Source organism: Myxine glutinosa, chromosome 4 (assembly GCF_964187855.1).
Source record: "Myxine glutinosa chromosome 4, kmMyxGlut1.1, whole genome shotgun sequence".
Taxonomy (NCBI): domain Eukaryota; kingdom Metazoa; phylum Chordata; class Myxini; order Myxiniformes; family Myxinidae; genus Myxine; species Myxine glutinosa.
The window spans coordinates 156,453,016-156,478,637 of NC_136264.1; positions in this window are offsets into that span (position 1 = coordinate 156,453,016).

A 25,622-nucleotide genomic window follows, 5' to 3' on the forward strand; every position below is an offset into this window, starting at 1 on the left:
CACTTTGATTTACACTCATTGAGGACATTGGAGAGATAAGTTTAAATGTGGCTCCCTTTAACCGTCAAAAGAAAAGCTTACAGATCATCATGGATTTCTCTAATACAGAGATGGAAACTATATAATTGATTCCAATTTCAGATGTTTCATAAAAACGATAAATTTGTATCACATTTGTACAGAGGCAGCGGCATTGCTAAGGCCAAATCACCCCAAATATATATACATATATACGAGAGTAAATCAAAAAGTAAAGGCAATTTATTGGCTGTTAGTTTTACACACATATTGCCTTTACTTTTTGATTTACCCTCGTGTGTGTGTGTGTGTGTATATATATATATATACTGTATATATACTGTATATATACTGTATATATACTGTATATATACACAAAGAATTAAGTTAAGCACCCCTACACAAAGAATTAAGTTAAGCACCCCCTAATATATATTCTCTGTGTATATGTATACATTGGCATATATTCTAAGGTTGCGAAGATGGTCCCTCCAATAGCCAATCTGGATGAATTGGAACGTGCATTACATCGGGAATGGAACAACCTGCCACAGCAACGCATACGACGGCTTACAGGGTCTATGAGACGTAGGGTTGAGTCAGTGATCCGATCACGTGGGTCCTACACACGTTATTGACGCAAAGATCGCTAGAGGTCTTCTCAGAACAATGACTGTACGTTAGAAAACATAAACGTCATCCACACTGTCCGTGATGGACCTATAGCTCCATACTCATAGTGAGGTGAAAATATGCCTAAAATTCCCAAAAAATTTCACCTTAAATTATTCAGAATAAAATATTGAAAACGGCATGATTGTTATGTTTTTATGTGACCATAATATCACTTCTCCAGAAAATATGGCAATATCATGGGTATATTACACTGTTTTGACGACAACAAACTTGTAATGTGCGAGGTTGTAAAAAAACGGGGGGGGTGCTTAACTTAATTCTTTGTGTATATATATATTTATATATATTTATATTGTTATGTTTGTGGGTGTAGGTGATGACATACCATAGTGGAGATAGCATTGTATAAGTTAGCATGGACCCGGACGCATAGGAGACATTTCGATGTATATAAGCAGGGAAACTGTGAGCTTAAGAGTGTTTGCATGTCACCACACAGAGGGTGGTTTTGTGTTAGTTAAATAGGGCTTAAGGATAATTCCCAGTATGTAATTTCCTCCTGTGATTTTCCCTTATGTTTTTTACATTTACTGGGCCAGCCATGCAATCGGGTCCCCCTTAACCAACAAAACCGATGACAAGTGGACGGAAATCGAGTGCATTTTCACTATCAGGCTAAACTCCGCCCACCACTGCCGACGTAATCCGAATATTCCTGACGAGACTAAACTCCGCCTCAAAGGGATTGTAAGTGACAGGCCATGCTCCGAGCTTCATCATTGGTCGGGAAGAGATGGAATGATTCGGCAAAGCCCAGGTGATTGGTTGTGGGGGGGGGGGGGGGGCGGAGGTGACGTCAGAGTGGGCAGCCCCGGTTGGTTAAGGAGGAGGAAAGAAGAAGAATCACTCTCTTCTGACTTGCTCGCGCAAGCGAACGGCTGTGTTTCATGCCTTGTGCTCGGGTGGAGCGAGTTTCGGAGCTTTGGTGGACCTGGTGCGGAGAAAGAGAAATGTGGGCAATTTTGATTGTGAGGAGGGGGTGTTGACGGCGAATTGTGGGGCTCGTGGCTTTCCGGATGGAGTGGAGAGCACAAGAGGACCGCCTGCACGAATTACCTCACGTTTGACATGTGGTGGAGGAGTGCCTCGGCGCCATCTTGATCGACTCGACGCGCGGTCGTTTCGCCGACCTACAGGATCAGTTCAACGACCACAAGGCATCCAAAAGGCCTCGTTGAAGCCAAAGCTGAGTGTCGGCCGACCAACGAACTAGTTATTTATCTTTTACGAGTATCTTTCCCCAGTGTGTCCGAATTTGAGTCGGCGTGTGGAGGATCCCTCAAGTAGAGCTGGAGGTTTTTTTAAAGCTAAACTGTCATAAATAATTTTACACCAATAAAATAAAAAAAACCTATTATTTGTTGCATTTCATTGTCGTATTGTTGATTTTCCTTATCTCGTTTCTGTTTTTGTGGATTCGAGGAATAAACCCCGTGGCTTTCGTCAGTTTAGGTAAGAACTTTGGTCCCATCCCACGTGTGCCAAAAAAAAGTACCGCCAACATTTCAGCAGTTTTCCTCGGCAATTAAGGACTGTTCGGCTATCTGTCCAAGGCTGGTTTTCATCAGCAGCGGACTTGACAATATACATAAATATCTATATAGCTATATATATTCTGTATATGTGTAGAAAAATATATATGTTTACACACACACACATATATATATATATATATATATATATATATATATATATATATATATATATATATATATATATATATATATATATATATAATGTGTAATGTGTATACATAAATATATATATACTAGCCGAAACCCGTGGAACATCCACAGAAGGGAGGATGTGGTGTGTGGATAGAGTGTACCATTATGGATGGCATAGGGGATTTGCTTGTCAGAGTAAGAGTTAGGAAGAAAGATGAGAATGAAGAGTGCGTATATGAACAACGATCGCCGACACCGGCACAAATGCATGCTCTGGATTGTCCACTCAGTGGACGGCTTGCTTTCGCCTTCGCCTGTCCAATCAGCGGACGGCTTCCTTCGCCTTCGCCCAGCAGACGCCAATACGATGGCGTCGTAAGATGGCGTCGTATCGGCAGTTAATCGGATGCTTTTGGGCCCCAACGTCGGCTAATTCAGATTTTTCGAGTATGTCTGTACGTGATAAACAAAGAGCGTGGTTCGCAGATCGTAAATCCATTAGTGCCGTGGGCATCGGGTCACTGGGTGCGGCGTAAAAGGGATAACAAAGTCGAGTCCTTATGCTATTAGATATATATATATATATATATATATATATATATATATATATATATATATTGTTGTGGATTTGAGAATTGTGTTTTTTTTGTGTGTAAATATCACCCTCCGTAGTGTAAAGGTCAAAAGGTCGTCCTCGTAGTTACTCCAACGCATCACGTAGCAAATCATAGATCTCCCTGTTCAGTAGTTATCTCCTTATTATGTGTATTAGTTTAAGGCTTTGTCTTCCATTAATTGACACTCCATTGCACCGAATTCAAATAAGGTAGATTCCCTTCCAAATCCCCTTTTGTCAGCAATTGCCAACTGCACTCCACCATTAGCCACGAGGTAATTTCGGAGAAGAAAGGCGTGTCTCCGCCATAGTCATCGGAAGGTGGAGCCAGCGAGCCCCCCACCCGCCAATCAGGACTGGTGAGATACCAGCATGGGCGTGGCGCGGGTTGATCGCGAGGCGCGATATAAAAGCGCCCGCGCGAGCCTTTTGAGGAGATGCGGCAGATGAGTCTTTGGGAAGCACGTGACGCACCCCCACCTGAGACGATTGAGAAAGTGGATGACCAAGGGAGCCCCCACGAACCAACGAGCTTGGAGACCATCGCCGTTTTGACCACGGCAGCTTGAGCGGTGACGGCAGCTGCAGCCACAAAGCAACGCCGCCGTACGAGAGACGGTTGAGGAGAGTCGGCGGCTGCTCAACTTGGGCCGCGATCATACCAACCACCCGCATCCTCCCCGCCATGGGGATCCTGCCTCGTCCGTCCAGCCATTCCTCTGCTCCAGCTGAACCTTCCTCTCCTTCCAGTCCTTCGTTCCTGCCTTCATCCCCCGTGTAAGTGTGCTTGAAGTCTGTCTTTTGTCTTGTCCTGGGGTGAAGTAAGACCGTTTAGTTAAGCTAGTGTTGCACTGTGTCCTTCTGGTCCGTCCCTCTTTCTGCCTTTATTTTATTATCCTTCCTCCTCCTTGGTTTCTTTTGAATTGTAAATAGTAGTAATAAATTATATTGGTATTTCCTACTTTTGCCTTCTTCTTCTTCTTCTTCACATCCGTCGTTTTTGTGATTTCCCTTATTGAAAACCTGTGGCGCGATTTTGGCCAACATTCAGGATCGGGTTAGTCTCTGCTAATGGTTCGCGCCGCGGTTGCTAGACCGCTCGGCAATTAACATCTGTCCGCGGTTACGAACGAGGTTGTGCACCTGCCTCTTCGGGGGTAGCTGTGCAACTTCAGAACTCACGTCGGTCAGTCAAAGACAAGGGGGTTGATCGCCCCTTGATAAAGGGAAGAAGGCCGATGGAGAGATTCGCAACAAATTGGTGTCAGGAGAGAGATGCGGACCTGAAGCGCGCTTAGCGCGCTCAAAATTACGGGTGGCCCACAATTTTTATTTATATACATCTAAATTAAAAATCGTGCCATGGATGGTCAAGGCGACAGGATGCTGGTGGGGGAATTAGAAGAGGGGTTAGGGGTAACCCAGGACCACAGGGAGGAAATGGAGGAGGAGAGCCATGAAGATGTGGTTGCGGAGGTATCAGGTACACGAGATGGCGCCCTCGCGCACGTGGTAGTAGAAACACAAAATGGCGGCTCGCACATGGCTACGGGTGCCGCACCAGCTGCACAGGTGGGAGGCATGGTCCAGATGCAGGCCCTCATGGAGCAATTTATGGCACAAATGCAGGCGTCCCTCAACCTGCAGGGGGACAAAGCAAGGGCGGAAATCAGAGAAATGAGGGACGAAGCGAGGGGTACCAGTGCCCAAATTGGGAAGATAGACAGCAAATTTGAGAAGCTAGGAAGCAAAATGGAGCGAATCGGCAAAATTGTGGACAGAATGGGTGAGCGCATGCAAAAATGTGGGGAGACCATGGATCGCATGGTGGGCGAGAGGGTCCCGAGGGTGCACGACGGAGGTAAAGCGGGTCGAGAAGCGCTGGTTGGGCGAAGTGGAGAAAAGCGCGGGTAAAATGACGGGTATAGAGATCGCGACCCGGGGTATGGGGCAGCGGGCGACCGCTGAGGTAGAGGGAATTTTAATAAAGCCAGCGGTCGTCAAAGGAAAAGTAGTGGGTATAGTTGAAATTGTAGAAACGACAGACGTAGAAGAGCAACAGTCGGAGGAAGGAATGGAAATTGCTCAAAGTCCGAATACACATCCTGATGCCAAACTTGCTAATCCTTATAAAGATTTGCAGGTGCGCGTGGAGAAAAGGATCCCCCAGGTGAGTCGTGCTGTATGTTGTGCGGGAGATTTTGTAAGAGGATGTCTGGCGCGAAGAGAATTGTAGCGCGATTGGGATCGTGAAAGCACCCGGGCGTTCGTGAAAGGTCCTTTGTGTGTTGTGTTAAAGCGAATGGCACGCGTGTGAGGAAAAAGGGTGCGTCAAAGAGTGAGCATGTTATAAAGTGTACGGAGTGTGACACGGAGAGTGAAAGCGATGCGGAGTGTACATGCGAGGGTGAGAGTGACCCGGAGAGTGAGTTGGTGGAGGAGCGGGTGCGAGAATGCTCACTTGGGATGAGTGTGCGAGGAAGCACACCTGAGTTGGTTGTGGCGCGTGTGCGGGAGGGCACATCGGAGCGCGTTCGTGGGTGGATGCAACAGTGCACGCCCATGGTGAGTGTTGCGGAGGACGTAACGGAGGAGAGGTGTGGACCGAAGTGTGTGAACGGTGAGTGTGCACAAGAGGGTGCGCGAGAGGTGTGGTGTGTAACAGGGAGTGCGGTGGTGGAATGGACGGAGTGTGTGGGATGCACTGGAGGCGCCGAGACGCCAGGTTTTGTGAGTGTGAAACGGGTCGCGTATGTGAGTGAAGCATCGACGTTGACCGGGGCAGCGTTTAGGGCAACGGATAGCCGATGCGAGCACGCGGGGCGCGGTGCGCTTTGTTGGATGCTAGGCCCCGCACGGTCGAGTCCGGGCCTTGTCGGGCAAGGCGACCGGTCCGGTTCAGGGACAGGTTGGAGGAAGCGTGACGGTGCCCCCTGGCGGGGGCGGGGTTCCGACCGGGCGAGATTGAGCCATCGGGCCGGAGACCACAAGGTGCCGCGCCGAGATGGTGTGTGGAATCTCGGCCCGACCAAACCCCCCCCCCCCCACCCCCCTTGAACCGAATGCCGGACGGATTCAACCTGCAGGCGACCAAACCACCCGAATTCATTGCTCGGCTTCGCGAAGCCGGGCTTTGAGAATATAACGACGCACCGAGGCTCAAGTATAGCGGACTGTGATAATGATAGTGTTTTTGATCCATACTTTAGAATAGTGAATAGGATTGGCAGAATTTGATGATTGGTAGAATGATTGGTAGAAGGATTGGCAGTGATTGGCAAATTTTTGATTGACTGAAATTGGATGGGCCAAATTTATAGTGAAAGGTACCCAATGTGATGGGATGGCAACTCTGTCATCTCTCACAACGGGGGCAAAGGAGCTATAGGTTTATGGGGTTTGGCAGTGAAAACTAGCCCGGGAGGGTTAGGATAAAATGTATAGGGACCTAGAAATGACCATAGGTAACGCTAAGTTTAAGTAGCAACATTGGACAGGTAGTCGGGTACATAGAGAGGGTAGCTGGATTATAATGACGAGGGAGCGCAATAATGTAAGGGGCGACGGGGAAGCGCGAGTTTTAGCAGGGCACCAGGTAGATTAAATGATGCCGTGTGTGTGAGAGTATTGATATCGAGCAAATGAGGAATTGCGGGGCAATGCTTGGGAGAGATGTGAGTTGTATTGAGCGTGAAAGTGTATGGAGCAGTGGATGAGGAACGATTGTGGTTGTGCATTGCATTGAATGATTGAGGAAGCCTGGGAGGAAGGAGGGTGCAGGTGGCACCAGGTGTGATTGCACAGGTGTGCAAGTGAACAGGTGTATGGAGCAGTGTATGAGTGAGTAATGGTGATTGTGTGTTGGGTTGACCGAATGGTCCTGGAGGAAGGAGGGTGCAGGAAGCACCAGGAGTAATGGCACAGGTGTGCAAATACAGGTGTATGGAGAATGGTTGGATGGAATAAATGGTATGGAATATATGGAGTATGGAATGGATGGTATGGAGTGAGTATGGTGGAAACTGTGGAGTGGAGTGGATGGTGCGAAGGTGTGTATGGGGAGGGTGGACCCCTATCACGAATACCCGGGGAGGGTAGTTTAAGAGTTAGGTAGAGGGAGTAGGTAAATTGTGGTTGGATATTGGCATCTGTGGTGCGTGTGGAAGAATGGTGTTTGGATGGGTGCATTAGTGACGTGGAAATGGCTGGGCGTGTGGCCTGTTAGTATGTGTAGTTGAATGGGCACTCCACCACTGTGAGGATGTCGGCCAGGTGAGGCCGCAGGTGGGCTCTGGGAGCCGTTAGAGTTATGGATGGGGCCCGAGGATCCGGAGGACGGACCCGGGTAGCCCAGTGCCAGAGGGCACCGAGTGGGGAGAGCGCCAGAGGGCCTTCCCCAGGTAGATAGGTTAGGTAAGGAGCAGGTAAGCTCAGAAGCAACTGCAGTGGTGGAGGTGTGCAGGTGGGTAGACCTGCTGGGAGAGCCACACGACCCAGTCTTGAAATTGTGCAAAGGCACAGGGAGTTGAATTGGGGGAGTGAGACCCCAAATTGATGAAGCACCACAGTTTGGTCAATGGGAATTTGGTTCTTAAAACCGCATAGAGTAACATGGCCAATGGTTTGGCAGGGAAAGACCCCGGGTAGTGTAAAGTGTATTAAAGTCATTTAGAGGATAGTTAGGATTGGAATCTCCTCGCACCATCTACATCCACTCACCAGAGGTAACAGGACTCCACACCATGCAATGTTGTTGTGATTTTTCTGTGCAAATGTTTGGAATGTGGGACGCATCATGACGTGGGTGTGACATTGTGTGATGTTCCATCTCTCGCTCCTTATGAGGATTGATGATGAATTTGAAGGATGGCAAATTTTGGTTGGAGGGATTGTGGGGACGAATTTGGTATAGGGGAGGTATGGGGAAGACGTGACAGTAGTGATTAATTTGTAAATGTGTAGATTTTTGTAAATATGGGGTAAGGGCAAGGGTAGAGTAGGTAACAAGGGGGGGGGGGGGGGTGACGTACGGTAGGGACGAGCTTTTCTCCGCTCAGTCTCCAAACGCACCTCACCTTGCATTGCCTTGTTTGATGTGTACCCTTTTGACCTTACCCCTCACTCACCTGTTTTCTGTTCCCCTGTCTCCCACCCGAGGACTGTGCTCTCTGGGCACCGAGGGGAGCGTGCGGGAGTCCGCCATGGTGTGCCAGAACTCCCACAACCAGCATGCATTGCATTGATGCACCACTTATGGACCGCCGTCTTGCGGCCAAGCACCACTTTATGGACCCCACATTTTGGGGCCTGGCACCTCTGCTGGAGCCGGCCACGATGGCCCAGGGTCTTGCTTGCGGACCTCGGCAAGGTGGCACCTATGCCACACATGTGGACCACCATTAGTTGGCCCCTGTGGCCCTAAATAAAAATGGACACGTTTGGTGCACTTCATTTTTATTTCCAAATAGTCCGCATGAAGAAAAGAATAGAAAGAAAACATCAGGAAGAACATCGGCCCAGCAGCGAAGAGGAAGACCACCACCAGTTGTTGTCTTGTGTGTTATTATGATGAACTGGTGACTGTTGCACCGAATGGTGCTTTTGGTGATTGGTGCTTTGGTGTATTGGTGCTGGTGCGTCAATGCAATGCGTGCTGTCTCCTCCCTCCCAACAGGAATTTCTTTTTGTTTCCCCAAAAGAAAAATCACAGGTCCTGGGTTGCGTTTTGTAAATACCAGCGTCAATTGTAAATAATGCTCCCCACCCTAAATGTGTAGTTTGAAGACAATTCCGCAATTCGGTTAGCTGTGGGCGTAAATCTGTTAGATAGGGTGCAATGCAGCAGAGGGACATACTTATTTGTGTTTTAAAACTGTCACACTCAAGGTCAGGTTAAATGTAGAGGGAACTACACCTACGTGCCACACTAAAGGTAAAAGTTTAATAGGCCCGGGACGTGCCCAAGAGGAGGAGGGTGCAGTGTTGTGGATTTGAGAATTGTGTTTTTTGTGTGTGTAAATATCACCCTCCGTAGTGTAAAGGTCAAAAGGTCGTCCTCGTAGTTACTCCATCGCATCACGTAGCAAATCATAGATCTCCCTGTTCAGTAGTTATCTCCTTATTATGTGTATTAGTTTAAGGCTTTGTCTTCCATTAATTGACACTCCATTGCACCGAATTCAAATAAGGTAGATTCCCTTCCAATCCCCTTTTGTCAGCAATTGCCAACTGCACTCACCATTAGCCACAAGGTAATTTCGGAGAAGAAAGGCGTGTCTCCGCCATCGTCATCGGAAGGTGGAGCCAGTGAGCCCCCACCCGCCAATCAGGACTGGTGAGATACCAGCACGGGCATGGCGCGGGTTGATCGCGAGGCGCGATATAAAAGCGCCCGCGCGAGCCTTTTGAGGAGATGCGGCAGATGAGTCTTTGGGAAGCACGTGACGCACCCCCACCTGAGACGATTGAGAAAGTGGATGACCAAGGGAGCCCCCACGAACCAACGAGCTTGGAGACCATCGCCGTTTTGACCACGGCAGCTTGAGCGGTGACGGCAGCTGCAGCCACAAAGCAACGTCGCCGTACGAGAGACGGTTGAGGAGAGTCGGCGGCTGCTCAACTCGGGCCGCGATCATACCAACCACCCGCATCCTCCCCGCCATGGGGATCCCGCCTCATCCGTCCAGCCATTCCTCTGCTCCAGCTGAACCTCCCTCTCCTTCCAGTCCTTCGTTCCTGCCTTCATCCCCCGTGTAAGTGTGCTTGTAGTCTGTCTTTTGTCTTGTCCTGGGGTGAAGTAAGACCGTTTAGTTAAGCTAGTGTTGCACTGTGTCCTTCTGGTCCATCCCTCTTTCTGCCTTTATTTTATTATCCTTCCTCCTCCTTGGTTTCTTTTGAATTGTAAATAGTAGTAATAAATTATATTGGTATTTCCTACTTTTGCCTTCTTCTTCTTCACATCCGTCGTTTTTGTGATTTCCCTTATTGAAAACCTGTGGCGCGATTTTGGCCAACGTTCAGGATCGGGTTAGTCTCTGCTAATGGGTCGTGCCGCGGTTGCTAGACCGCTCGGCAATTAACATCTGTCCATGGTTACGAACGAGGTTGTGCACCTGCCTCTTCGGGGGTAGCTGTGCAACTTCAGGACTCACGTCGGTCAGGCAAAGACAAGGGGGTTGATCCCCCCTTGATAAGGGGAAGAAGGCCGACGGAGAGATCCGTAACAATATATATATATATATATATATATGTATGTATATATATATATATATATATATATATATATATGTATATATATACATATATATTAGGGTGGGCTTCAAAAAAGCAAAATGCAGATGTTCTCCGGGACATGGTCTATTTTTGTTCCTTTTGGTGTCAAAGGAAACCACACCAAATTTGAATGGAATCCAATAATATTTAGGGGTGCCACATCAGTGATGAATTTTCCCCCATGCAAAAATAGGAATTCCCATTTTTTGGGCTGTATATACACAAAATAAATATATAATTATATATATACATTAAATATAATATTAAAAATAAATATATAGTAAATATACATTAAATAATAAATATACATAAATACACATTATACATTATATATATACAATATATTATACATACAGTTTTGAGACTTCCTATGATCACTATCTGGGCAATTTTCATGCATGTTTTGTACAGGTTCCCGGGGTCAGGGGTACGCTTTTTTAGTGTGTAATATGTAGGCCTAACTTATTGACTGTGGCTCTTTTGTAGAGAGTAACCCTGTGGAGTAAGAATTAACAGGATTTTACCCACATTCTTGCTTATTTTGCAGATATGGCATGTGCTAGTACCAGCGTTTCATTGAAAACTCGGGCTCAGGATAATGTGTATCTCATTGGGTCCACTTCTGGAGATGCCATCAAAGGTGCCAAGCTCCCGACTGTGCATCAATCTCTTGTCCTGTTTTTCCATCACCTGAAGAAGGAGAATCGCACTGCCCGGGAGAGTGCAACCCTTACCATTGAAGAGGTTGTGAAGTTCTGGGAAAAAGCTCACCTACCTACAACGACGAAGCAGCACTGCATCCATCGTTTGGAGAGGCTATATGAAGAATGGAGGAGCCTCCAAAAAGGTGCAAAGCGGGGTGGTGCGACCCAAGAGAAAAAGGAAGCATCCTTCAAGGCCTCCTTGGAGAAGACGTTTGATCTTAGGCATGCAGATTCGGAGGCCATAATCACCAACCCCGACAGGAAGTTTCTTCACGATCAATTCTCAGAGAGGAAGGCTTCAATGGGATCTGTAGACACTGTGTTGGAAGCAAAAACGTTCTTGTGTGTTTGAAAGATCAGCAGCCACGAGATGATTATCGTGAACTCCTAGAACTGACTGTCATCTACATGGGAGGAATCCCACCTCGTGGAATCCGGATCATGGCTCCAGGAGCAATGCACAGAGCCAGATGGATGGCAAAAGCACTATATTCACTACAGGTGTTCATGTTTCGGTCAGAGTTCCACTTGACACTTCGAGAGGCGAGAGAACTCCGAGCCTTCAACATTTTTGTCTGCCTTGTGTTTGTACAGGCTTGGTTTCGGGCTCCACAAGCTATTGAGGCTCCCCTGAATGACATTAACCTCTTCAAGAAGTTGGAAAAGTTTGAACAAATCAATCAGAAGATGGCTCAGGCAGCCTTGAAGGCACTTGGCCGCCACACGTGGTACATGAGCCCAGTACTAGTGGCATTTGCATTCTTTGACACCAGAATTGATAAAGAAAGCAAGATCAATATGATTGAAGCATTGAAAAATGACGGTGAAAACCCCTCTCCAAAGAGACCAGCTATCAAACGAGGAACCGCCCTGTCAATCGCTGGCCTCATAACAAAACACACCAAGCATTTCTTCAGCATCCTAGGGACCCCAACTGATTGGATGGATAAGGATCCTGGTTCATGGGAGCAAGAAACCAGCTTTCAGGAAGCAAAGAAAGCCGCCAGTGGCTTAGTCGTGGTGAACGACAGGGCAGAAAGGGGTGTCGCATTGATACAAGACTACAATAAGCTCCTTACAAAGGATGAAGAGCAAAAGCAAGCTCTGCTCCAAGTTGTTGCTGCTCACAGGAAGATGTACCCCGATGCCAAGAAGGCAACAGTGGTGAAACAGGCCCAGAAATAGGAGTTACATTTCTCATTATATTTGGGTTTTTTAATATTATGTGATATGGTGTCTCTTCATTTTATGAACTGAACATTTGGATTGTTATCATTGAATTTGAGTTTTCATAGCAATATAGTGCTATTTGTGCAGCTATTGTAACTTGTGTTTGCTAGAATACAAAGAAAGTGAGTGGAGGGTGGATTTTCATAAAACAAACTTCTGGTTTTGTTTTCGATCCATATATAGAAAAGTTTTGTAGACACCTTCAGTTTGAAGGCTGATGTGGCACCCCTAAATAAAATCAGATTAATTTCATATTTGGTGGCTTTTCATTTTGGAACAAAAGGAACAACATAAAGCCATGTCCCAGTAAATATTTAAAAAAAATTATTTTGAGCACCACCCTAATATATATATATATATGTATATTGTATATATTTATTACATATATATATATATATATGTACTTGTCGAATATCACTCCTGCTAAGGTGAAGCAAGGGCTGTGTGGGACATTGGGACACCTCACTGGTGGTTCTTCACTCACAGTATGGAGTCGCATAATTACTGGTACAGTCACGTGAAAAAGTAAGTACACCCCATGTAAAGTTTTGACCTTTTCAACATATTTCAACATACAGCTATTTGATCTTCATTTCAACAATATTAATAGATACAGGTGATATAATATATCAAATATCATGAAACATTTACATTTTGTAGTCCATTGTATAATTTAAATAAACATAAATGCAAATTTCGCATGTGGAAAAAGTAAGTACACCCCTACATTTATCACTACTTCAAATACCTAAAATTAGAATGAGGTGCACCAGCTCAGGTGCAAATGATTAGAACATCTAATCGTTGGAGAGGATCTTGGAGGAACCTGTCTTATTTAAACCTCAGACATTTAGTTTGGTTTGCTCTTTGTTGTTGAAGTGTGCGGCGTCACCATGCTTAGATCAAAAGAGCTCTCTGAGGCCTTCAGAAAGAAGGTTATAGATGCCTACGAGTCTGGGAAGGGATTTAAAAAGATCTCCAAACAATTTGAAATCAATCATTCGACTGTCCGGAAGATCAACTACAAGTGGAGAAGATTCCAAACAACTGCCAACTTGTTCAGGCCAGGCCGCCCCAGCAAGTTCAGCCCGAGAGCAGACCGCAAGATGCTGCAAAAAGTCTCTAAGAACCCCAGAATGTCATCACGGGACCTACAGGTAGCTCTTGCCACTGTTGATGTCAAAGTGCATGAGTCCACCATTAGAAAGAGGCTGCACAAATTTGATCTACATGGGAGGTGTGCCAGGAGGAAAGCTTTCTGTCCAGAAATAACATCAGGGCAAGACTAAAGTTTGCCAATGAACACCTCGGCAAAGACCAGCACTTCTGGAACAATGTGCTCTGGACAGATGAGTCAATGGTAGAGCTATTTGGCCACAGTACCAGAAGACATGTTTGTGGAAAATCAAAGACAGCATTTGACCACAATAACCTGATACCAACTGTAAAGCATGGTGGTCGAAATATTATGGTTTGGGGCAGCTTTGCTGCATCACGGCATGGGCAGGTCACCATCATATAATCCACTATGAATTCTTCATTGGACCAGAGGGTGCTTGAGGATAATGTGAGGCCATCTGTCGGAAAGTTGAAACTCAACTGAAGGTGGACCTTGCAACATGATAATGACCCTAAACATACCAGTAAATCCACCAAGGAATGGCTGAAAAGAGAGAAATGGAGGGTTCTGGAATGGCCAATTCAAAGCCCAGATCTAAATCCCATCGAGATGTTGTGGGGGGATTTGAAACGAGCTGTGCATGCAAGAAACCCCTCAAACATCGCACAGCTGAAAGAATTTTGATGAAGGAGTGGACAAAAATTTCTCCCAGTCGATGTCAGAGACTGGTAGACAGTTATAAGAAATGCCTACTTGAGGTTATTTCTGCCAAAGGGGGCAATACCACCTATTAGAGCCAAGGGTGTACTTACTTTTTCCACATGTGAAATTTGCATTTATGTTTATTTAAATTATACAATGGACTACAAAATGTAAATGTTTCTTGATATTTGTTATATTATATCACCTTTATCTATCAATATTGTTGAAATGAAGATCAAATAGCTGTATGTTGAAATATGTTGAAAAAGTCAAAACTTTACATGGGGTGTACTTAATTTTTCACGTGACTGTATATACTGCATATATATATGTATATACAGACTTGGCATTTAATATGGAATATTTTTTTTGTGGGGGCGAACTTACTTTTCAAGATGACTTAGAACCAAAAGTTCATTGGAATTATGTTGAAATTAGTCTCGATTTTGTTAATGTGACCTTTAAAAGAAACAAAAACCACATTTGATATTTCGAAACAAATAAATTGATCCTTGAAAGTGATGTAAACTTATATCGAACTCAATTCATGGACAGTACTGTGTTAAACTTCTGTACGTTTTCCAGAAGTATCTCTTTATTTTGCACATTAGCCAAAAAAAAATTCAACAAAAACAAAAGCGAAATTATGACTGGGATTACGGACAGTAAAATTACAGTTCAGTACTTCGTGTAACCCCCACGAGCATTCAGGAGAGCATGTACACGTCGAGGCATGCTGTTCACGAGATTTGCCAAGGTTTGGACAGGAATCGCTTGCCATGCAGTGACAATAGTCTGCTGCAATTCACGCACAGAGGTAGGCTGCTGGTCCAAGTTGTCGATTTGACGCGTTAATTCTGCCCACAAGTTCTCTATCTGATTCATATCCGGGGACATGGCAGGCCACTCCATATGCTCTACACCACGGTCAGCAAGAAAGTGTTGGATCATGCGAGCACGATGAGGCCGTGCATTGTCATCTTGGAAGACAAAGTTTCCTCGAAAGGCTGCACGAGCAAATGGAGGCAATGTTTCTTCCAGAATGACCCTGTACTTGAACTGGTTCAGGTTTCCATTCAGAACAACCAGGTCAGTTTTGCCCCCTGCATGAAAAGCAGCCCAAACGGTCACCCCACCACCTCCAGCTTGGACTCTTGGCACTATACAATCTTCGTTGTGGGCTTCATGCACTTGTCTGCGCACTTGGATGCGGCCATCGTGACGATAGACCAGAAATCTAGGCTCGTCACTGAAGGTCACGTGATTCCAGTGTCCTGGCTGCCATTGACGGTTGTCTCTGGCCCACTGCAATCGGAGCTGGCTGTGTTGTCTGGTCAGGCGTGGCTTTCTCAGGGGATGCCTGGCACGATAGCCTGCTTGAACCAGTCGTTGGTTGACTAGCCTTCTGGATACAGGCACATTTGTCAGTTGCTGCCACTCAGCCCTAAGCTGATTAGCTGACTTGGTACGGCCATTGCAGACTAACCAGTGCAGCTCGCGATCATCTCTCCTTGTGGTTCTGCGTGGACGTCCTGGCCTCGGTATTGGAGTAGGGACACCCCTCTGGGCATTTCGTTTCAGGATCTTTGACACCTGACCTTGAGTGATGCCATACTGCCGAGCAATAGCACGCTGTTTCATGCCAGAATTTCGTAAAGCCACCACTCCATGACAAACAGCATTGTCAAGTTGACAGACCATCTCCAGAGGAAGCGGCAATAACTTTTGGAGATGTGCAGCAGTTGTTTTCCACTAATACAGAACGCAACAACCCTTATATACCCGATTGTGAAGCCAATCGTCAAATGTACCTGACCTTACATTTTGTCACACCACCTGTGATATAATCCTGTTATTGACTTCTTGCTGCGAAAGAAAATCAGTGACATGGTTCTTTCAACAAAGACATCACCGAAGGGTAAAAGAAACTCACCAGATTGATATACTGAGTTCAGAAAGTAAACACAAGTCAAGAAATAAAAAAAATATTCCATATTAAATGCTAAGTTTGTATATATATATATATGTATGTATATATATATATATATATATATATATATATATATATATATATATATATATATATATATATATATATGTGTGTGTACATACAGTGCATTCAGAAAGTATTCAGACCCCTTCACTTTTTTCAGTTTTTGTTATGTTGCAGCCTCATGCTGAAATCGTTGAAATTTATTTTTTCCCTCTTCAATCTACATTCAATACCCCATAATGACAAAGAGAAAACAGGATTTTAGAAAGTTTTGCAAATTTATTAAAAAGAAAATACTGAAATATTACATTGACATACGTAAGTATTCAGACCCTTTGCTATGACACTTGAAATTTAGCACTTTGCTTTGCTTTGACATGACATTTTGCTATGACACTTTGCTATGACTACTATACCTACTACTACTACAACCTTCACGACACCATTATTCCCAACCTTTTGTGGGGTCAGCCAGGGAAAGTATTTTGACCAAGTCTTTCTTGACCAACTGGCCAGTCCTGTTCAATTTATGGTGGCAGGAACTTGCAATTTGCTCAAGTTGCTGGAGATGACTATCCTAATTTCCCAATAGACTAGGTAGGATGTTTAATGATCCTTAGCATCTACCATCGATTAGTCGTGGCAGACGGATCCTCCAGTTTACATCCTTCCACCAGAGGGCACACACCAGGTGATGAAACACCAGGACGACACTTCATCGCTGGGTCGAGATTCGAACCTCAAAGGTGAGTGTGCATACCTTTAAACTGAAATCCTACCCCATGTAAGGCTATTCTTATGATGCTAAACAAAATGGTAATATCCCTGAAAATCCTTGAAATATCGGTAAGGTAGTGATAACATAGTTGCCAACGCTGCCGCTTGAGGCCGTAGTCTACCGCTTTTTGCATACTTTAACAGACGACTTCTTTCATATCAAAAATTCCGCTTTTACAAAAGAATATGTCTCATGGAAGTTTCGCCCGATGTGTGTGGTGTAAAATCATATCCCTACCCCTCCCCTGCTGGGTCCATGGCACCACGGATCCTTTCAATCCTACCCCTTTTTAGCCGCGTCGCAGACGCTGCTCATAGAGTGCCCTCTGCTGTTGTTGTTGTTCTTCTTCTTGTTCTTGTTGTTGTTCTTGCAGAGAAGACAAAACCTCAAAGCTCCACCCATTCTGGGAACCATAGCTCCACCCATTGTGGGAGAGGCTTCATATAAACAAATATCCACCATTTTATTAACTCGCATAGCTTTGAGGCCTGTTTTGTAGGCCCGTGGTGTCTTGCTCTCTCACACAGTTTTCTTTCAAATCAAATTCGATATATCATTTCATTTTTCACAGTCGCTAACATAGTTTTAGACTCGGTTGAAAAAAAACGTGAAGAAAATCCGATGAAAGTTGCCCTTTATAGAACGAAATGAATTCTCAAAAGCCTGTAACTTCAGGTCCATTGAGATATATATTTTTTAAATCGCGGCATGGTCAGTCATACACCGCCCGAAATAAGAGACGGGAAAATGCCGAGATATATATATTTTGTTTAAATCGCGGCATGGTCAGTCATACACCGCCCGAAATAACAGACGGAAAAATGCCGAGATATCTATCTATAATTCCAGTAATCTCTGTGTGTATGCGACCACTGTTTCTCGACAACTACCGGTCCGATATACTTGAAACTTGCCAGGTATATTGCTGGGGACCCGAGGATGTGCCTTTTCAAGGTTTCATATTAATCGGACAAGTAGTTACCGAGCTATGTCCAAAAAACGATTCGACCAATCAGAGAGCAGCGAGCTACCGAGCTATGGCGATTTAGCCGTTCGCCGTTCGCTTTGGCTTTGCGAATGGACCAAACCATTTCATGTAAATAGAGGGAGGGGTTCTACCGTACTCGCAAGCCGTTCGCTTTGGCTTTGCGAATGGACCAAACCATTTCATGTAAATAGAGGGGGGGGGGATATAATTTTAGATATATATATAGTACGGGCATGCCCTAGTATTAAAAATTCGTCCATTTGATGACAATCATCACGATGAAATATTTAATTTATACGTCGTCACAATAATGTGGAGAGAGGAGCAGAGCTTCGTTCACGTGTCGCCACACACGGGAAATTGCCGAGATATATATTTTTTAAATCGCGGCATGGTCAGTCATACACCGCCTGAAATAACAGACGGGAAAATGCCGAGATATATTAAAAATTCGTCGCCACACACGGGAAATTGCCGAGATATATTTTCACTTTGCACAAAAATAACATCAAGTAATCGAATCAATAGGAATGTCCTGTGCCTATAACATCGACGTTATAGGCACAGCTGCATCTAGGCATTGTGTAACATCGACGCGGGTTTTGTTTTAATTAAAACTTTTTGTACTTGTTCTTCTCTCAACTTGCCAACTCTGTGATGATTTTGCACTTTCTCATTAGTTCACGATTTACAGGAGTCTCCTTGTTCTTCCCCTTATGATGAACGACGGTGTACGTCCTTGTCCTGCATGTCCAGCCTTTCAAACGAAATGGATATCACCGCCATTAGAACATTTAAATAGCATCCGATGTGGCAATAAACGTGAATTGTTGCTCCCAACTTGAGGGAAACGATATTTGCATTTTTGCCCTCTCCATCCCTGCCCCGTTTAGAATCCTGTGCGGGCATGGGCATCTTGCCAGTAGAGTTAACAATGAACAATTAAACCTTTGAGGCCGGTGGTCCGAAGCCCTACCAGGTGATACCGAACACTTGAAAAATGGTGCGTGCTGTTTCAGATTCCTCGCTTGACGCACAGCATTTAAATAGCTAAGGGGCCCATTGGTCCATTGAACCAAATTTTCATTGGTCTTCACTACCTTGTAGCGTACCTGCCTGCCGGCGTCGGGGGGGGGGGGGGGGGATGGGGGGGGGGTGCCGGAGGGGGGAGTGGAGAGGGAAAGGTGGGGTTCTTTTTGGTCCTTGTTTTTTTTTTGAATGTTCGGGGACTTTTGGATCTTCAGTCTTTTGAGTCCTCTGGGTCTTTTGGGTTCTCTAGGTGTTTTGGGTCTTCGGAGACTTTTGGCTTTTCCGGCTCTTTTGTGTCATCTGTGTCTTTTTGGGTCCTCAGGGACGTTTGGATCTTCTGGGTCTTTTGTGTCCTTGGGGACTTTTGGGTCTTTGGGCACTTTTGGATCCTCTTGGTTTTTAGTGGTCTTTTAGGGTCTTAAAGGGTCCTCAAAGGTCGAAGAGGTCACAGCAGTCCAAAGAGTTAAAAGGTACATTTCAATAGTATGTACGTCATTAATTAGTATGTAATTAATAGACACATAAAGTACGAAACACACACACACACACACACACACACACAACTCATCCATTTATAGTAGATTTTTTTTATTGAGATTGTCAGAAGCAAAGCAAATCATATCCATGCTTTTGTTTTTTTCTGCAGAGCTTAATGGAAACGAACCAAAGTATTGCATTAGAAACAGGAAGCTTTCCACTCACCTTGGACAAAATTCAAACTTCCAAAATTCAGACTTACTGTACACTTCTTCTCTTTTGTTGCTCTTTTCTCCAGTTTGCACATTTTTATACCTTCGCCGACGAAGTCCGTCCGTCTGTCCGTGATAGGTTTTGGTTACTGCGATAACTTGAGAACAAGTAAAGGGATCTTAGTCAAACTTGGTGCAAGTATGTATAATGAGGTAAAGATTAACTGATTAGATTTTGGGGTCACGAGGTCAAATGCCAAAGGTTAGAGGTCATGTTAGGTAAAAAAATAATGTTACTGCGCTAACTTCAGTGAAGGGATTCTGACCAAATTTGGTACAGTTATGTATATGATGTAAAGATTAACTGATTAGACTTTGGGGTCCAAGGTCAAAGACTGTAATAGGTCTATAACTTGAGAACGGCTGAAGTGATCTAATTCAAACTTGGTACAGATATGTATAATGATGTAAAGATTAACTGATTAGATTTTGGGGTCTAGAGGTCAAAGGTCAAAGTCTGTAATAGGTCAATAACTTGAGAAAGGCTAAAGAGATCTAATTAAAAGTTGGTAAATATATGTATAATGATGTAACAATTTAATGATTAGATTTTGGGGTCCCAAAGTCAAAGGCCAGAGGTCATGTCAGGCACAAATGTGATAACTTGTGAACAACTGAAGGGATTTTAATTAATACTTGGTACGGGTATATAAAATGATGTAAAGATGAAGAGTAAATTTTGGGGTCAAGAGGTCAAAGGTCATAGGTCATGTCAGGTAGAAATGTGATAACTTGAGAACAGTTGAATGGATTTAATTCAAACTTGGTACAAGTATTATAATGATGTAATAATGTGGGCGGAGGCATCAGTCGATGTTGTGACGTTGAATAGTGCCGTTTTAGTTTCTGATGTCGTTCAATCTCACTCTTCCCTGAAGAGTGTCAAGGTGGTGGTACACCACCATTTAATATTGTCACGTTCACCGGGGGATTAAGATCTTCCAAGGTGACAGGTGGCCAATCGAGTTTTACACTCCGAGGAGTTCGATCCAATTTGGCGTTGTTAATATGTGCAGGGGGTGTAGTGGAGGGTAGCGAAGCTCTTACCTGCACGGTTTCCATTGGACGTCCTCGAACCACGTTAATCAACTCAAATAGGCATGGAATTAAAATGTAACAATACCGGGTTTAATGAAAGAAATGCCAGTAACAAAAAAAAATGCACAGTAAAACTACAATTCCTAATCGAGGGACTCTCCATACGGACTCGTAAAACAACACAAGGGGAAAAATAACTGGAAAATAATGCGTGTTTGTGTACTCAGCTTTGAGCGGCTCTTGAACCCCGTTGGTCCTTGAATGGGTCCCGGAGGCCCGCGCACGGGAAAACACACATTGGGCGAAGTTCGTTCACCGCCAGCCGCTGAGCGCGAAGCAAGCAGGCCGGCTCCGTCCTCGTTGTCCGCTTCACACAGCACCAATGAGCCAGGGAAAGAAAATGCGTCCACTCGCACCGATCGCCCGGACCCAAAGAAAAAGAACACGAGCCGCGACCATCTGCAGTAAACTCGGGACACCAAGAGAATAAAACCGTGACTGTTCACTTTCAAACCCCGAACCAAGAGAAAGAAAATGCCGGGACACAGTTATTTTGTTCCCCAGGGTCTTACATCATCCGACGACGTCCGTGCGTTGTCCAATTAGTGAGTCCATCTCCTTGCTCTATGGCTGTCCTGACCAATCGTTTTTCGGTGCGTGGCCTCACGGCCACTTGCTGGCCTTTGTGGTGACCCGGTCGGTTGTATAATTGGTGGTGCACAATGTCCTGTTTCTGGTTGTTTTATTTGGTGTTTTTAGTACGCGCCGATTGCTTGGCGGGTAGTGTGTGTGTAGTGCAGTGTCATAAGGAACAAAGGAAAAGGTCACAAAGGCACTTTACTTACAGGGGATTTACCTTTATCCCCTACCTAATTAGCATAGCCCACCCCTCGCCATGGGGACAAAGATACGCTCTTACATGACACCCGGCCTGACTTATGTACATCAAGGTGGCTACACGACATACAAAGCACACTACCCAATACAATTCTACCTTGCCCTAAGGTATTTCATTGCCTACCCCCCATAAACGTAACAATATCATCTCCGATCCCAACATGCGATCTTTCTACCCCCATTAACCCATCCCCATAACCCAGCCCTCTTCTTTCAGGTTACTGTGGTTCCTCCAATCTCTCTCAGTGGAGAGCATACCTCCGCCTGATTGACCATATCACTCAATGGTGAAGAATCACTTAAAAATTTCTACTAGCTGGATCCGGATCCGGATCTTCACCAAAATTGAATCGATTCTTCCTTGTCACACACACCCTCGTCCAACAAATTTCGTCCAAATCCATCCATAACTTTTTGAGATATCCTGATATGTATCGTTTTTGGCCCTATCTCCCAATGGTGAAGAATCACTTAGAAAATTAATTCTCATATCCGAATCCATATTGAGATCTGCACCAAAATCGAATCGAATCGTCCTTGTCAGACACACAACCTGTCCACCACGTTTCGTCTGAATCCGTCCACAACGTTTTGAAATATTGTGCTATATATCGTGTTTAGGCTTATCTCTCAAGGGTGAAGAATCGCTTAAAAAATGAATAACTTCTCGGATCTGGATCCGGATTCGGATCTTCACCAAAATCAAATAAATTCTTCCTCAGCAATCTTGCTCAGAGTTTTGCTCAGGCTTCTATCTTTTAAAAATTTAACAGCTTTGTGTTTTATTGGTGTGTAAATAAACACCATTTTAGAAAAGTAAAAGATTAGTTTGACTGCAGACTCGTTTTTAAAGTTTGAGTTATTTCGCATTCTTCCTTGTCACACACCCAACCTGTCCACCACATTTTGTCCGAATCCGTAAACAACATTTTGAGATATCTAAGATACCGTGATCACAGACAAACAGACAGGGGTGAAAACATAACCTGCGGCCACCTTTGGTAGTGGAGGTAATTATACACAGCAATCTTCGATCGGTAGGTAATAAGTTTTCCAAAACCCAAATTAATAACAAGAAAGAGCAATCAGAGATTGCAGACCCTCACCAGGATTTATGTTTTTAGTGATTATTAAGGCTTTTGTGTTTAAAAAAAAAACCACGTTACCGATGACGTCATTATTTTTTTTCACCACCAATTTACCCATAGATGACGCTCAAGAAATTTCATCTTGATCGGATGAAGTTTTGTACTTTGACGAATTATGACGTCATAATGGAGTCACCTATGACATCATCATTTGCATATTTTATTTCCCAGGGAAAGTTCTTTACAATGAGCCATGTCTCAATTTTTTCAGAGGCACTTTCGGAGATATAGAGGTGCAAAGTTTTTTTTCCAAGATGGTGCCTGTACCACGTGACCTATGACATCATAATTATCATTAAAAAATTCTGCAGGAGGAGGTGCACATATGACGAAAATTTCCTATCAATCAGACCAACGGTTGCAGAGAAAATCATATTTATTATGTGCGGACAAACAAACAGACAAAGAGACAGACAAACAAACAGACAGACACAAACAAACGGACTCAAATTGAATACCCCCTCCTCTGGCGAGGGTAATAATAATACATGTTCCCTCACAAGGAACTTCAACACACGAGGAGGCCACTAGACCCATCAAGGCCTGCACGAGTATTGCCAACATGTGTTTTTTGTCCATACTCTATCCTTTTAAGTGGTTTGGTCGTAAAAAGTGACAAAATGATATTAAAATAGAGAAACTAGAGAGATGCTGACTCATCACCTGGTTGGTCAGCGTTGTGATATACTGTACCTCCAGCCATCCTGCTTCGGCCCACTTTGTGAAATTGGTCAAAATAAACGAGGTTTATATTCGGAGATGGACATGCTATTAAGTGCTCCTGGAAAAAGAGGAAAGACTATATATTCAGACATGAATACATGCTACATGGTGTCATCATAATAAGGGATAGAGAAATAATAAGATACAAGTGGAAGATTATCACGGAGGAGATGATGAACCTGCAGGTTACTCTTGGTTGTCTGGACGCCACTGGGGGGACAAGGAAGGAAAAAGACTTTGGGATGAGAGTTATGGACACAAATAATGACACCACCACCGAACTTCAATGGGAACTGTCGTGATGAAATGGAGAAGTACCTGGTAGGGAATTGATTATGTCAAAGACATCTGTAGAAAGCAGATTAAGCAGATTACATCTGTTTATGTGGGTACTAGCTATCTTGGAGGAAAGATCAGGAAAAATAAAACGGATTTCAGATGGTGAAGAGTCTCTTGAACTTTGGCTGGGCCTGATGATAAGTCCGGAGAAGGAGAAGGAGGGGAAAATGGTTGGATAAGGTAGTGGAGTGGCCACGGTGTGAGGAAAAGAGTTCAAACTTGAAGGCCGAAAGGAGTTAGGAAAGTCGTGGTGAGTACAGTGTGGCAGGAAGTCTAGGGGGACAAGACCGATTACTAAAGAGCCAGAAAAAGAGCGAGGAATCAGGCATGAGGTGCTCGGGGTGAACACATTTGGGCCTTGCATGTTGGAAAGCCTTGTAGTTAGGGTGTATTATTCAGGAATGTTATGAGGTTGGACAGAGTTCACACGCTGTCCTTGAAAAGCAACTGCTACCAAAAACGAATGCTGTGGATGCTGAGCAAGGTTGCGACAGACACAAACATTTATGTTTTTAGTGATTATTGAGAGAGAGAGAGAGTGAGAGATTGTACCCACCCCCCCCCCCCAACGCAAGTAGGGGGCCCAATCTTCCACATTCTTCCCTGCTGCCCGGATTCGTCAGGGCAAGCGTGGTCACAGTCAGTGCCATGGACTGGCCCTTTCCTGCTTGTCTCTGTCTCTTGTCTCTCTCTCTCTCTCTCTCTCTCTCTCTCTCTCTCTCTCTCTCTCTCTCTCTCTCCTCTGTCTCCTCTCTCTCTCCCTCTCCCTCCCCTCTCTCTCTCCTCTCTCTCTCTCTCTCTCTCTCTCTTGCCCCTCCTTCTCTCTCTCTCTCTCTCTCTCTCTCTCTCTCTCTCGCCCCCTCCCTCTCTCTCTCTTGCCACCTCCCTCTCTCTCTCACTCTCATCCTGCATTATAGCAGGATGGGAAGGTCAAGAAATGATGAGGGAAGTGGCTCTTCTGGGGATGGGAGAAGCAAAGGCAGAAAATGGATAGAGAGAACACAAAGGGGAAATAATTGTCCGCTTGATGCCCGATCAGCCACTAATGTTTGTGCACAAATTGACCTCCAAGTTAGGAACTGGGGAACGAATAGAGGGGGGGGAACAGTTTAAAAGTAAAGAAAGGAAAGCAGGGAGATAGAGAGAATGGGAATCAAAACAAATAAAGCAGAGGCTGATCTGGGAATGGCTGTTGAACTTGGACTCGGCTAAAGGTTGGTGGAGGCAATCTCCAACTTAATGAAGAGAACAGAGATGAGAAAAAAAAGCAAGATTGGGAGCAAACAACAGACGGAAGATGATCAAGGTATACAAGGAGAAGAACCCAAACAGTTGGCATTCGACACAGCAGGGAAGTAAAGTAAGTTTCATCCCATCTATTGGGGCCTATCTATCAATCTATCTGTCTACTGCTTCAATAAATAATAACATATTCCTTTCACGCCGTGAGGCACATAGGTCTGCTGAAGCTCCGGGAAAAGCTCACTTCGGAAAGAGAAACTTTACCTTGTACATATTACCTTCGGAACAACAACTACACCTCCAATAACAGGATTGCTCCAGAAAGAGAAATATTTGATCCACGTTTTTAGTAACTGGGCCCCACATTTGACTGAAAGTGGCAGGAATTGGGAACTTGTTCAAGGTACCGGTTATAACTCACCTACCTTTTATGAAAGACAACATCAGATCTTTAAGGTTCACAAACTAACGCTCGCAGATGGAGCACCCATCTTGGAGGACGGCACACTTTGTGATTCAACACCCTGCCTGAAAATCATCAATCCGACAGTTTATAGTCAGATCACAATGAAAAACTATGTACACCTCAAAAGACAGTCTATTACCTTTGAACCATCCTATCAGACGTCATGTATCTATTTTTATAGTTCGTCCGCGAAGGCATTATGTTTCG